Source organism: Rhinoderma darwinii, chromosome 2 (assembly GCF_050947455.1).
Source record: "Rhinoderma darwinii isolate aRhiDar2 chromosome 2, aRhiDar2.hap1, whole genome shotgun sequence".
In the NCBI taxonomy this organism is placed as follows: domain Eukaryota; kingdom Metazoa; phylum Chordata; class Amphibia; order Anura; family Rhinodermatidae; genus Rhinoderma; species Rhinoderma darwinii.
This window is the reverse complement of record NC_134688.1, coordinates 260,059,781-260,076,409: the sequence shown is the minus strand read 5'-3', so window position 1 is coordinate 260,076,409 and position 16,629 is coordinate 260,059,781. Positions and strand designations below refer to the sequence as shown.

Genomic DNA, 16,629 nt, shown 5'->3' with positions numbered 1-16,629 from the left:
GATCGCGTTGGAATTTCTTAATCTTGATGTCCTGAATATTCTTTTCCCACTTAAAGAGATCTTCCTCTAATGATTTATCAAAGGTTACAAGATCATCTTTAGTGAGAGTTTGTTGAATTTTATCTTTAAGGACATCGATCTCCTTCTCCAATACCTCCAATCTTTTACGATCAGCGCCTATCAGTAACTCCAATAGAGTACGAGAACATTTAGTGAGTGTATCCTCCCATTTAGAGACAAAAATAGGATCCTCTACCTCTAAGGTAGGAAAAACCTGGACACGCAGGCCTCTTGGCAGAATATTTTTTTGAAGATAATTTTCGAGTGTAACCTTGTTCCACCACACCTTAGTACGTTTTTCGAGTAGTTCTCGAATTCTAAGCTTCAAACCCCTACTGTCACCATCCTCTGTAACCCCTACTGAACGCTCTCCAAATATAGAACCGAGACGTGTGATCCAGTCCTTATCACGTTTTCTAAAGTCCATGTATCCAGAGGCAATATCTGTGAACACAGACAAACAATTTATAGTAAACCTACAAGAGACCTCTAAAAAAGAGAAGCGGGGGGTCCCCAAAAAACTATAGAGACAACCGAGAAGCAATGAAGCACAGGGGATGACACACCCCAATGGATAATATTCAAAATATAGTAGTCACGTATTGTAAAAGAATATATAGATCTTTATTAATAAGTAACAATACATGGTATCACATAAAATACAATAAACATACAAACAAACATATGGAGAGCAGCAGCACGGTAGACTAGTAAGTATACCAAAGGGTTAAGCAAACCTGACCCAGCTCAGAATCTACCATCCAAAGTCAAATCCCAAAAATACAAGATAAGTGGTAGATATGTGTCGTAGGAAAGAATATAACAAGAGATGCTATGGAGACTGTATAATATATGAAGAACCATAATCTGCTATATAGCTCAGAAAATATATACAAGAATTGTGCAGAGAACCAAGCAGGGAAATAGCAGTAACAATAACATCAATAGATATCCTAAATATGAGACTCACATACCTAGGGACATGATGGGAGAGAGCTGAGATGGAACACAGGAGCAAAAACGCCTCGACGCGCGTTTCGCCACGGACTGGCTTCGTCAGGAGGCTAACGATATTAAAATAAGGGGGACTATATAAAGGGTAGCTGGCATTAATAATGATACACACCTGTGGATGCTGTGCAGATCGACGCTCACACCGCATGTTGCGAGAGACCTCATCACCAAAAGTAGTAAACACGCCCCGATGTACGCACACAATACACGCCCAGTTGTACTTTTACTTTTCAACACGCCCAGTTGTACTTTTGCAAGCCTCATTTGCATAAATACAAAAATGGTCATAACTTGGCCAAAAATGCTCGTTTTTTAAAAATAAAAACGTTACTGTAATCTACATTGCAGCGCCTATCTGCTGCAATAGCAGATAGGGGTTGCAAAATCTGGTGACAGAGCCTCTTTAATACTTGGTGGCAAAACCCTTGTTGGCAAGCACAGCAGTCAGACGTTTTTTGTAGTTGATGATGAGGTTTGCACACATGTTAGATGGAATTTTGGCCCACTCCTCTTTGCAGATCATCTGTAAATCATTAAGATTTCGAGGCTGTCGCTTGGCAACTCGAATCTTCAGCTCTCACCATAAGTTTTCGATGGGATTAAGGTCTGGAGACTGGCTAGGCTACTCCATGACCTTAATGTGCTTCTTTTTGAGCCACTCCTTTTTTGCCTTGGCTGTATGTTTCGGGTCATTGTCGTGCTGGAAGACCCAGCCACGAGCCATTTTTAATGTCCTGGTGGAGGTAAGGAGGTTGTCACTCAGGATTTTACGGTACATGGCTCCATCCATTCTCCCATTGATGCGGTGAAGCAGTCCTGTGCCCTTAGCAGAGAAACACCCCCAAAACATAATGTTTCCACCTCCATGCTTGACAGTGGGGACGGTGTTCTTTGGGTCATAGGCAGCATTTCTCTTCCTCCAAACACGGCGAGTTGAGTTAATGCCAAAGAGCTCAATTTTAGTCTCATCTGACCACAGCACCTTCTCCCAATCACTCTCAGAATCATCCAGATGTTCATTTGCAAACTTCAGACGGGCCTGTACATGTGCCTTCTTGAGCAGGGGGACCTTGTGGGCACTGCAGGATTTGAATCCATTACGGCGTGGTTTTCTTGGTGACTGTGGTCCCAGTTACCTTGAGATCATTAACAAGTTCCCCCCGTGTAGTTTTCGGCTGAGCTCTCACCTTCCTCAGGATCAAGGATACCCCACGAGGTGAGATTTTGCATGGAGCCCCAGATCGATGTCGATTCACAGTCATTTTGTATGTCTTCCATTTTCTTGCTACTGCACCAACAGTTGTCTCCTTCTCACCCAGCGTCTTACTTATGGTTTTGTAGCCCATTCCAGCCTTGTGCAGGTCTATGATCTTGTCCCTGACATCCTTAGAAAGCTCTTTGGTCTTGCCCATGTTGTAGAGGTTAGAGTCAGACTGATTAATTGAGTCTGTGGACAGGAGTCTTTTATACATGTGACCATTTAAGACAGCTGTCTTTAATGCAGACACCAAGTTGATTTGGAGCGTGTAACTGGTGTGGAGGAGGCTGAACTGTTAATGGTTGGTAGGGGATCAAATACTTATTTCTCTGTGCACAATGCAAATAAATATATATAATTTTGACTATGTGATTTTTTTTTTTTTTTTTATATAATCTATCTCTCACTGGTAAAATTAACCTAGCCTAAAAATTCTAGACTGTTCATGCCTTTGACAGTGGGGAAACTTACAAAATCAGCAAGGGATCAAATACTTATTTCCTTCACTCTACATATTGGCAGATATAGACAGTTAGTGAATGTAAAGCTATAAATGTCCGTTCACTCTATGGAAAAAAAAAATTAGGCGTTTTTTGTGTGTTTACAGGGCATGGAACATTGTTTTTCAGAATTGCAGAATGCTCTTTTTAAGTTTTTTTTTCCCACCCATAGACCTTAATAACAAACGAATGTCCACGTAGACGTAAAGGATAATTTTGCAGTGGATTTTGCTGCGAATCCACAATAAATCACAGCAAAATCTGCATGCTTAGCAAAGGTGAAAATTCCCAGTGAAAATCTGCAAGTCTGATTTCCATGCAGTTTTTTCCCTCTACATGTGGATAAGGTTTTAACCCCTTCCCTCTTTGGCCACTTTTGACCTTCCTGACAGAGCCTCATTTTTCAAATCTGACATGTTTCAGTTTATGTGGTAATAACTTCGGAAAACTTTTACCTATCCAAGCGATTCTGAGATTATTTTTTTCGTGACACATTGGACTTTATGTTACTGTCAAAATTTGCTCGATATGTTCAGTATTTAATTGTGAAAAACACCAAAATTTAGAGAAAAATTTCAAAAATTAGCATTTTTCTCAATTTAAATGTATCTGCTTGTAAGACAGGCAGTTATACCACACAAAATTTTTGATAACTAACATCCCCCATATGTCTACTTTAGATTGGCATAATTTTTTTGAACATACTTTTATTTTTCTAGGACGTTACAAGTCTTTGAACTTTAGCAGCAATTTCCCACATTTTCAAGAAAATTTCAAAAGGCTATTTTTACAGGGGCCAGTTTAGTTGTGAAGTGGCTTTGAGGGCCTTATATATTAGAAACCCCCAAAAAGTCACCCCATTTTAAAAACTTCACCCCTCAAAGTATTCAAAACAGCATTTAGAAAATTTCTTAACCCTTTAGATGTTTCACAGCAATTAAAGCAAAGTAGAGGTGAAATTTACAAATTTCATATTTTTTTGCAGAAATTAATTTTAATCCAATTTTTTTTATAACACAGAAAGTTTTACCAGAGAAATCAACTCAATATTTATTGCCCAGGTTCTGCAGTTTTTGGAAATATCCCACATGTGGCCGTATCGTGCTACTGGACTGAAGCACCGGCCTCAGAAGCAAAGGAGCACCTACTGGATTTTGGGGCCTTATTTTTATTACAATATATTTTAGGCACCATGTCAGGTTTGAAGGGCTCTTGCGGTGCCAAAACAGTGGAAATCACCCAAAAGTGACCCCATTTGGGAAACTACTCACCTCAAGGAAATTATCTAGGGGTATAGTGAGCATTTTGACTCCACAGGTTTTTTACAGAAATTATTGGAAGTAGGCCGTGAAAATTAAAATCTACATTTTTTCAAAGAAAATGTAGGTTTAGCAATTTTTTTTCTCATTTCCACGAGGACTAATAGAGAAAAAGCACCACAAAATTTGTAAAGCAATTTCTCCCGAGTAAAACAATACCCCACATGTGGTAATAAACGGCTGTTTGGACACACGGCAGGGCTTAGAAGGGATGGAGCGCCATTTGGCTTTTGGAGTTTACATTTAGCAGGAATGGTTTGCGGAGGCCATATCGCATTAGCAATGCCCCTGAGGGGACAAAACAATGAAAACGCGCAAAAAGTGACTCCTTTTAGGAAACTACACCCCTTGAGGAATTCATCTAGTAAGCATTTTGTCCCCACAGATGTTTCATAGAATTTATTAGAATTGGGCAGTGAAAATAAAAACAATCCTTTTTCTTCAATAAGACGTAGATTTAGCGCTAAATTTTTCATTTTCTCAACAAATAAAGGAAAAAAAGAACTCCAACATTTGTAAAGAAATTTCACAGAGTACGGCAATACCCCATATGTGGTCATAAACTGCTGTTTGGGCACACGGCAGGGCTCAGAAGGGAAGGAGCGCCATTTGGAGTGCAGATTTTGCTGGATTGGTTTCTGGGTGCCTGTGGGACCAAAAAAAGTGGAAACCATCCAGAAGTGACCCCATTTTTGAAACTACACCCCTCAATGCATTTACCTAGGGGTGAAGTAAGCATGTTAACCCTGCAGGTGTTTTGTAGAAATTGGTGTGCACTCGATGTTGCAGAGTGAAAATGGGATTTTTTTCCATAGATATGCCAATATGTGGTGCCCAGCTTGTGCCACCATAACAAGACAGCTCTCTAATTATTATGCAGTGTTTCCCGGTTTTAGAAACACCCTATATGTGGCCCTAATCTTTTGCCTGGACATTCGACCAGGCTCAGGAGTGAAAGCGTACCATGTAAAATTGAGGCCTAATTTGGCGATTTACAAAGTATTGGTTCACAATTGCAGAGGCTCGGATGTGAAAGAAACCCCTGAGAAGTGACCCTATTTGGAAACTACACCCCTCAAGGCATTTATTAAGGGGTGTAGTGAGCATTTTCCCCCCACAGTTCTTTTCCATAAATGATTGCGCTACGGATGGTGCAAATTAAAAATTTATATTTTTCCCTAGATATGCCATTTCAGTGGCAAATATGTCATGCCCAGCTTATGCCACTGGAGACACACACCCCAAAAATTTTTAAAAGGGTTCTCCCGGGTATGATGATGCCATATATGTGGAAGGAAACTGCTGTTTGGGCACACTGTAGGGTTCAGAGCGGAGGGAGCGCCATTTGGCTTTTGGAGAGCGGATTTGTTTGGTAGTAGATTTGTTTGAGTATTGCTGGTGTTTCCATTTATAATGTGGGGCACATGTCAGCCGAGCAGAGTACATCAGGCGCATAGTCAGGTGGTATAATAATGGGGTAAAAAAACAGTAAAATGATCCATAGATGTGTGTTATGCTGTGAAGCAATCCTTTCTGCACAGGCTGGTGTCGGCACTGATATATGGCGTCCTTTCTTATCCCCCTTTTGGTCCACACTCCGCACCTTTGCAGTTTGGGGAATTTTGCTTGGAAAGTGTTGTCCTGGTATAATACGGGCACCGTCGCTTCCAGCAGATATGTTTAGGCACTCCCCTTCCTGGTTCCCTAATTTTAGGTCCTTGATAAATCGCCTCTTGAAACAGAAGAAATGTTCCCTTCGGACCTGCACAACTACATATTTTATATTTCCTGACTTATTGGAGCCACAACTAATTTTATATTTTCATAGACGTAGTGGTATGAGAGATTTTTTGCGGGACGAGCTGTAGTTGTTATTGGTACCATTTTGGGGTACATGCGACTTTTTGATCCCCTTTTATCCTATTTTTTGGGAGGCCAGGCAAACAAATAAACCGCAATTCTGGCATAGTTTTTTTTGTTTTTTTATACAGCGTTCACCACGCGTTATAAATTACATGTTAACTTTATTCTGAGGGTCAGTACGATTCCTGCAATACATATTTTATAGCACTTTTTTATGTTTTACACCTTTTTGCACAATAAAATTACTTTTGTAAAAAGAATGTATTTTTTCTGTCGCCAAGTTGTGAGAACCATAACTTTTTAACTATTCTGTCGACTGAGCTGTATCAGGGCTTGTTTTTTGCGAGACGAGCTACAGTTTTTATAGGTACCATTTTTGGATATGTTCGACTTTTTGATCACTTTTTATTCCAATATTTGTAGGGCAAAGTGACCAAAAAACAGAAACTCTGGTATGGTTTTTTACATGTTTTTTTTACGCTGTTCACCACGTGCAATAAATAATATAATATTTTGATACCTCAGGTCGTTACGGTCACGGTGATACCAAATACGTATGGTTTATTATTTTTTTTCAATAATAAAGGACTTAATATGAGAAAAAGGGCGATTGTGTTTTATTTTATTACTTGAAACTTTTATTGTTTTTAAACTTTTCTTTTTTTCCCTTTTTTTACACTTTTTTATACTTTTTTTTACATTTTTTCTCAAGTCCCACTAGGGGGCTTGAAGGTCCAACTGTCAGATTTATTTTTTTTCTAATACATTGCACTACCTACCTAGTGCAATGTATTAGATCTGTCAGTTATTCACTGACAGCAAGCCGATTAGACTTCGCCTCCCGGCGGGGCCTAATCGGCTTCCGTAATCGCGGAGCAGGAGGCCATTGTGTCTCCTGTTGCCATAGCAGCAGTCGCCAGTCCTGATTGCCTGTCAGGGCTGGCAATCTGCTAGCAACCGCTAAGATGCAGCGATCGCTTTCGATTGCTACATCGAAGGGGTTAATGGCAGGGATCGGAGCTAGCTTCGGTTCCTGCCATTACAGGTGGATGTCAGCTGTAACATACAGCTGACTTCCACTGCTGATGACTCCGGATCAGCGTTATTGCTGGGGTTCCGATGAGCTGCAAACACCTTAAATGTAGCAATCGCGTTTGAATGCTGCATTGAAGGAGTTAATGGTGGGGAACTAAGCTAATTTCGGTCCCCGCCATTACAGCCGGTTGTCAGCTGTAAGATACAGCTGAGATCCAGCGATGATGGCACTGGCTCAGCTTCTGAGCCGGTGCCAAGCATTTGGTGTATGGATACAGCAAATTGCGGGAAGCACTAGCTTTCCATGGCGTACCCATACGGCAAATATCGGGACGGGGTTAAAAAGGCCATCCATTTGTATTGCACTGTAAATCGCAGAAAATCTGGTACATCTGGCCTAACCCTAACACATGAATTTTACAGCGGATTTGGGGGCAAATCCACAGAGAATAATCTCCAATGTGTGTTTAGGGTATATTCACGCCTACTGGTTGAGATGTAGGTAAAAACAATCACAAGACCACATGCATTTTTTTCTGCAATTTGGTAAATTTTTCTATTGTTAAGGGTCATCAATTTAGGCAGGTCATCAACTGGACCTCGATGTCTCTTATCTGGTTTCAAATATGTGGAAGAGCTTTACGATGCATCGGAGAGAAACTACACACTTCACACATTTTGTAAGTGCAATCAGAGTCTCTAGTTTATTAGCAAACAATACATAGATTATATATCATTAAAAGGGGTGTTGGCCATGTCTCCCTCTCCAATCACATAAGAGGGGTCATGGCCTTCTGTCTATCCAATCAATATTGACCATGTCTCCTCCTCCTCTAAATCACGAGGGATTTTATTCTGGAAACAAACATGTATACATTATATCACATTGTATCACATTATAGCATTTTATATAACATGTTTTGTTATAATTGTAATCAGCATATTTTAGCTATGTAAGCAAATTCATAGTCTGTCTAAGAAAGAAGAAGTATCATTTTAGCTCGCGGTGAGACATCTAAAAAGAAGAACAAAGGTTAAAGTGTTACATGACTGAATCAGTAGTTTTAAGACTTCGAGAATAATATATAAAATGGAGGATAAAAGGTCCAGGCTTCCATCTCAGACCCTCCTTTTTCTCATTCTTAAAACCTATTCACTGATCCCCAAGCTACTATCCTCACCCACTAGACCGGATGAGGGGGACTTCATTGCTGCTTCTGCCCATCCACCTAGGGCTCAGTGACAGACTGCGTTCTCATAGGATATTGTTCATGGAAGGGTCTGGGTTTCGGCCTATGATGTATCACCTTATTAGTTCTCTTACATAAAAATTTCATTAGCCATATTAACAAACGAAAGCCTATATAGCCAAGAATAAAGAATAAAATAATTTGAAACACAGTTTGAAGTATACCCATCAGCCACCCTACTATTCCCTTAAACCAATTGGCCTGGTTTAAGAAATAAAATGTATAATCCCACCAGGAGTCTTTGTTAACTTCATGTTCCTTTAGCCAATTTTCTCTGAAATCAGTATTTTTGTTAGACTAGCTTTAACACGGAGGTTGCCCGCAGGATTAATATAATGACAACAGGAGGGGCCCACAATCTGGCACATTCCTCCTTGAGAGGCAGTTAAGTAATCAAGTACTATGGTGTGTTGCTTAGCTACTACAATCAATTCCTTGTGAATGTATATTGGTGGCATTGAGTAAGCTGAGTATCTCAAATATTTGTTGATCCAAATAGTCTGTAGCCTCTACTAGTTTATCCTACATCTGCATTATCATAGGGTAGAGGAATAGTTTATTTATGACTGCGTTAGCACTTCCCATATGTACAATATGGGGTCGCCCATTTGCCCTTCTTTTATACAACATGTGTCTGGGCACGGCGTTAACATCTACGTTCTCATGTGGTATAATAAAAGTTGCAGGTGTTATATAGGCTAATGTACATGTACCCGTGAAGTTACTTGGGAGCCATTTATACACCTGATGTTCACATACAATATACATATTTTTCAGTACCCCTATGACTGACCCTTTAAACAAACTGGTCACCCATTTAGCCATCATATTACCTTCTAGTGTTATTTCTAACATATAATCGCAAGGCCTCCTCAAGTAATCATACAGTGATATTTTCGCAGCGGGGCATCTGACCTAAAGTAGCATCAACTCCTACACACTGAGTATCGATGCTGAATGCAGCTGCAGGATGAGAAGCTGGGATAACAGGCAAGGTCCCCTCCAGCAGAAGCCCAAGGCGTCTGTGCAAATTTAAGGGGCGGGCCTCTCCTGTTAAATAGCATCCAAGGCTCTTCCATCCATGCAGCTACGGGCAAAGGTACATTTTTATTCTTGTTTCTCCCTGTTAGGGTGGTAATTACAGTATTATTTTACAGTTCCCTTATTTAATTTAAAGTAACAGGGATAGTGAGGTAGGGCATGCTTTTGGCATGGGCTGTGTGTGCAAATCCATCAATCAGTCAGGTTGTTTTGCACCCTCAGAGCATGATACAAAACCTGGTGATGTTTGATAAACTTATTGTCCCAATCGTCCTCAAGTACATCATTGAGGGTGCCCATCAGTGGTAACATCATTGAGGGTGTCCGCCAGTGGCAACATCATCAAGTAGCGACATCTTTGACTTCTGGGTTTACAATCTTTTTGAGAGTGGCTGGCATGTATCCAGGTGTCTTTGACTTCCAGTTTGACTGAAGTTGCAGTGACCAGTTGCACTTGGTACGGTTCAGTATATCTGGGCTCCAAAGCCTTCCCTGTGTCTCTTTTCAGGACAACCCAATCACCGGGCAGCAGTTGATGGGCACCTTCTAAGGAATTGGGGTCTGGAATAGAAGAATACACTTGTTTATGCAATTCAGTTAAATGCCTGTGTAGTTGGATAACATAGGCTGTTAGTCCATGAAACTGTTGTTGCAACTGTTGCGGGAAGTACAAACCCGTCTTTTGGGACTGACCCAAACAGGACTTCATAGGGGCTGTGTTTCAATGCCCCCGTAGGAGTGGTTATAGCAGAGTACAATACCAAGGGTGGGCATTCAGTCCATGGCAAGCCTGAGGAGTCCATGGCTTTCTGTATTTTTAACTTCAGGGTTCCATTTAGTCTTTCTACCTTACCACTACTTTGGGGGTGATATGGTGTATGGAATGCCTGTGTGATACCTAGGTTCATAACTATATGTCCTAGCACTTCTCCTGTGAAGTGGGTTCCTCTGTCACTCTCAATTACTTCAGGGACCCCATATCAGCATACTACTTCACTGAGTATTTTCCAAGCAGTGTTCTCTTAGCTGTGGGCTTTGGTTACTGGCCATGCCTCAGGCCAGTTTGAAAACAAGTCAATACATACGAGGACATATTCATATACACAAGGACATAGTCATATACATGAGGGCATATTCATATACATGAGGACATATTTATATACACGTGGACATATTCATATATACGGGGACATATTCATATACACTCACCTTGGGTAGCTGTATGTAGTCCACCTGCAGTCGCTCTAAGGGGTAATCAGGGCGTGGCGTGCGCTTACTGTGTGTTTTTGTCATTTTACCGGGGTTGTGTCTGGCAACCCTCTACATGTCGAACAGCTGCATGCTGGAATCCAGGGGCAAACCTGCGATGTAACACTGCTATCATGGCTCCTTTTGAGTTGTGGACTGGGGAATGCGCTAGGGCGCACATCATTGGGAAAAGACTACGTGATAAGCATGTTTTACCTTTTACACGCCATGGCTCTCCTTCGCCTCTGACAGCTCCTACTTCCTGCCACAATTTCAGCTCAGGGGCTGGCGCTTGGGTCTGGAGAGCACACAGCAATTCCTCCGTGACTGGGCCCACTTCTTGGACTACCAATACAGGGAGGGTTGCAGCTGCTTTTGCTGCTTGGTCAGCCTGTGCATTCCCTTTTGCTTCAGGGGTCTCTAGTCTTGTGTGCGCTTGCACTTTAATTATGGCTACCTCTGTAGGTAATGCTAGAGCCTCAAATATCAGTTGTACTGCGTCTGCATTTTTGATTGGTTTGCCTGCTGAAGTCAGAAATCCTCTTGCTCGCCATATTGTGCCATAATCGTGTGCGACTCCAAAGGTGTACCTTGAGTCTGTATAGACATTCACCCTTTTACCTGTGCCCAACTTACATGCTTCTGCGAGTGCCATGAGTTCTGCCTCTTGGGCAGAGCTGTTGGAGGGCAGTGACTTTTGCAGCACTGTCTTACCTTCCTGGACTACTGCATACCCGGTGGTGAAATGTCCTGTCTGCTCATTCCAGTATCTGGATCCGTCTACAAAATACTGAACATCATAGTTAGTCAAAGGTTCATCAGTGACACCTGCTAACCCTTGGGATTCAAGTTGCATTAAACTGTGACAATCATGTTAATGTTCCATATCAAACAAGTAATTGTCATTTGCAAGTTCGTACATTAAGGGTCTGGCATCCCCCCCCTTTCCCCTCCTTTCTCTACAACCATAGGCATCAGAGAAGCATGGTTGAGCGTAGTACATATTTTCAGAGTGCAACTGCGTGCGGGACATGAAGCACTAAATCATGTTGTAAAATAATGTTTGCAGTTTTGTCAAGGAGAAGGGCGGCTGCTGCAATAGCCCTGAGGCAAGAGGGCGCACCTTGTGCAATGGGATTGAGGCTAGCAGAATAATATCCGATGGGCCGCATACGACCACCATCACCTGAAGCGTGATCACCTTGTTCGTGACAATACAGGTGGAAAGGCTTAAGGTAGCTAGGGATGCCCAGAGCTGGGGCTGAGACTGAAGACAGCTTGAGGGTGTAAAATGCATCTAGAGCATCAGTTTGCAGGCAATCATACAGGGGCTGCATTGATTACAGAGTACAAAATTATTGCTAACCAATTAGTTATTTGAACTACTATAATAATACTACATTACCATAATACTACTACATTACTATAACAATACTATATTACTCTAATAATACTACACTACTATAACAATACTACATTATTATAATACTACATTACTACAACAATACTACATTACTATAATAATAATAATACTAGCTTACTATAATAATACTACATTACTATAACAATACTACATTACTATAATACTACACTACTATAACAATACTATATTACTCTAATAATACTACATTACTATAACAATACTACATTATTATAATACTACATTACTACAACAATACTACATTACTATAATAATAATAATAATACTAGCTTACTATAATAATACTACACTACTATAACAATACTATATTACTATAATAATACTACATTACTATAACAATACTACATTACTATAACAGTACTACATTACTATAATAATACTACATTAGTATAACAATACTACATTACTATAATACTACTACACTACTATAACAATACTACATTACTATAATACTACTATACTACTATAACAATACTACATTACTATAACAATACTACATTACTATAATACTACATTACTATAATAATAATAATAATACTACATTAGTATAACAATATTACATTTACTACATTACTATAATAATACCGTTAGGTTAAACTTACCAGAAATCTGAGTTGACTCCACGTGCTTATTTTAACAATCCAGTTTTCCAGTTTAAGTGTCGCTAAATGCAGTCTGTCAGCTCAGTTGGCAGCGTTTGGCAGACACAAGAATGTCAAGATTGGGCACCCCTTCTTAGGTAGTGTCACAGTGCCCTCTGTAGCTAATGCCACAGTACCCTCTGTAGATAATGCTACAGTGCCCTCTGTAGATAGTGCCACCCCTGTAGATAATGCCACAGTGCCCTTTGTAGATAATGCCACAGTGCCCACTGTAGATAATGCCAGTGCCCTCTGTAGATAATGCCATCCCCGTAGATAATGCCATCGTGCCCTTTGTAGATAATGCTGCAGTGCCCTCTGTAGATGGTGCCAGAGTGCACCCTGTAAATGGTGCTACAGTGCCCTCTGCAGATGATGCCAAAGTGCCCTCTGTAGATAGTGCCACCCCCATAAATAATGCCACAGTGCCCTCTGTAGATAATGCCACAGTGCCCTCTGTAGGTAATGCCATAGTGCCCTCTGTAGATAATGCCACAGTGCACTCTGTAGATACTGCCACAGTGCCCTGTGTAGAGACCTGTGTAGATACTGCCACAGTGCCCTCTGCAGATAATGCTACACTGCCCACTGTAGAAATTGCCACAGTGAACTCTGTAGATAATGCCACACTGCCCTCTGTAGATAATGCCACACTGCCCTCTGTAGATATTGCCACAGTGCCCTCTGTAGATACTGCCACAGCGCCCTCTGTAGATACTGCCACAATGCCCTCTGCAGATACTGCCACAGTGACTCTGTAGATACTGCCACAGTGCCCTCTGTAGATAGTGCCACCCCGCCCCCATAGATAGCGCCATTGGGACTCCCTCTAGGAGTGGAATCCCCAGCCAGAGTATAGGCCTGGGGATTCTGCTCCTAGAGGGAACCCCTGATGTCACTGTCCATATATGGACAGTGATGTCAGGGGCTACACCTGGAGCTGAATCCCCTTCCAGAGCGTCGGCAATGGGGATTCCGCTCCAGGAGTAGCCACTGACGTCACTGTCCATATATGCATAGTGATGTGAAGGGCTTCCCCGGGCACACGGCGAGCGGAGGAGCTCCCTCTGCTCTGAACTAATGCTGAAGCAGGGAGCTGATGGTCCCTTGCTTCAGCATTGGCTTCAACTGTATCTGCATCCTGAGGACGCTGATACAGTTGACAGCGGGACATACCCCCAGCCGCCCAGGACAGCGGGACACCGCCCAGAATCCGGGACTGTCCCACTGAATCCGGGACAGTTGGGAGGTATGCCAGGGGGAAATGTTGCGCTATCTACAAGGGGGAGGGTGTGGGGCAATATCTACAGGGGGGTTTGCACTATCTACAGGGGTGTATGGCCATTGCTCACCTACCACCAATGGATGTCATAAAGGAGTGTTGGCGCATTCCAGCTTCGGCCTGCTCTCTCCACTCCCGAGGGAGCTACGGTGCCCCACGGGCCATGCGTTTGAGACCCTTGGTGTAAACCATCAATTCCGTGGTAGTGAAATATGTTTCCCTTTCAACATATACCGGTTTTAATAACTCTCGGAGATTGCATCAATACACATTAAAAGTATTGGTCAGATTTATTACTCTTGTTGCAGGGATGGGGTTTTGCTCAATTTTAATGTTGCACAGCTCATAGGGAGTGTCACAAATACAATATAAAACGTACACAATATGGGCAATATGGGCAGAAAAAGTAGGAAACCCTCTCCTTCTAATGCCGGCACCACTGGGTCCTCGCTCTCCAGTAGCATAGCTGACCAATACTGCCAACAGTTAGACCCACGGACTAGGCCACATAGTTCCAATCTCATAGCCCTGAGACTGCACCTATTTCCACCTTCTGAGCACCTGCGCTCTTCCAATCGCAGGATGACAGAACTCCAGACCTCTCTAAACCTCGCTAATAGGCTATGTTTACAAAGGGCCGATATGCTGCGTAAATGTACACAGCCTATCCGCCCTGGTCCCTGCAGGGATATCCGGCCGAAAAACAGCACCAAATTGTGGTGCACTTTTTCGGCCAGAACGTGGGCTGCAGAATACAGCAGGTGAAAAAAAAAAGCCTATACATACCCGTAGCCATGGCGATGCGTCTCTCTGACGTCCTGTAACCCAGCCTCCTGGGATGACGTTTCTTCCTATGTGACCACCCTAGCCTGTGATTGGCTGCAGCAGTCACATGGGATGAAACGTCATAACTGGAGGTCGGGCTGGACACAGGAGCATAGAGCATAGGGATCTAGGTAAGTATAGTCTTTTTTTTTTTTTGAGTTGCGATTTTTGCGGCGGAAATTCTACAACATAAATTGACATGCTGCTGATTTAAAAAGACAGTCAATTTATAAACTTTTTTCGGCAGATTTTTTATGCGGTGTGTGGATGAGATTTGTTCAAATCTCATTCCCTTCGCTGCTACTGTATTGCAATGAGACACGTTGCAGAAAAATTCAAGAAAGACTATTAAGGATTAAGGATTATATACAGCGTTTAGGGACTATGTGCAAATCTGACCCAGACTGTTGACAGAGTGTCTCATGTAGAATCTGATTCTCCTATATTTCCACTGGCTCAAACAAAACAGCGCTCTATTTTGGACTGTCATACAGCACAGATTAGTGCTTTATTTATGATTACTGAGGACTTTTTTCTCGCGTCCTCTCTCCTTTTTTTTTTTAAAGTCTCTTATCCTCCTTAGGGCTTATTTAGATGAACGTGATATACGTCCGTGCAACGCACATGGTTTTCACGCGCCTCACACGGACCTATGTTAGTCTATGGGGCCATGCAGACAGTCAGTGATTTTTGCTCAGCGGGTATCCGCTGCGTAAAACTCACGACATGTCCTATATTTGTGCGTTACTCACGCATCACGCACCCATTGAAGACAATGGGTGCGTGAAAATCACATGCAGCACACGGAAGCACTTCTGTGTGACTCGCATGATTCGCGCAAGAGCAGTAAAAAGTATGAATAAAAACAGAAAAGCACCACGTGCTTTTCTGTTTACAAACATACAAACAGAGTGTCATAATGATGGCAGCTGCGCGACAATCACGCAGCCACGCATCATATAGTGATGACACACGGAGCTGTTAAGTACCTTTTGCGAGCTAGAAGAAGCCAGAATGCTGGCGAAATGCGCGTCGGGTGTATAGTCCTTTTTAAATCTACCTGAGTGCAATCTAATGGCCTTCCTGTCCTAACTTTCAAATGCAGTCTATACGTACCTGCAGTTGAATCTGCCCTCTGATAGAAGCTGTCAGCCGCTCTGCCGGAAGACTAGCGAGATCCCGCGATACCTCATGGGAACTCACACTGTCCCGGTCTGACAGCAGAGCGAGACCTGGCGCTCAGTGAGCGCATTGCTGTCTGTTTTTCCGGTGGGACGCTTCGTTCTCGCCGGGCAACTTGCGGGGCCTGGTTCTACCAGCCGAGAGATACTCGGGGATCCACAGCACTGATCAATTAAACGCTGCTCTTTCCCGAACGGGACATTTTCTTTGTCCCTCCCGGTTTACAATCAGGGATCTCTCTGCTTCATTCTCTACCCTGACCGGGTGGAGTTAATAGCACTCATACCCTGCTGATTTTTCGGGGTCTGTCTGCTACAAAGTCTTTAATACATGAACATACCATAGTGACGTCCCAGTCACACACTTGGGCTTTGCTTTATTAAATCTAAGTGCCATCTGACACAGCACATGATAGACAGCTTCCCTGCTTTTACATTTTATATAGCAGTTCAATCTACTTGGCAGTTTGACACAATTTGGTATATTCCTTATTGGCCCTGGGGTATGTGAGTTTGGGGGTCACTTACACATACCCACATTTGCACTTCAGGCATCTTAATCCTATTTGTTTATTTTAAACTAATCAATAAAAGTTATTTATTAATCAATAGACCACAAACTTTGCCCATTCCCTCCCCTTACTCAATTCCCTGCTTTATTATCCATGATA

At 42.2% G+C, this 16,629-nt stretch overlaps 1 protein-coding gene across 1 annotated transcript in view; it reads left to right on the top strand.

The window, feature by feature from the left end:
- CNR2 (cannabinoid receptor 2) overlaps window positions 1–16,629 on the top strand; it is a 28,604-nt gene that overhangs the window by 7,014 nt on the left and 4,961 nt on the right. The window lies entirely within an intron of this gene.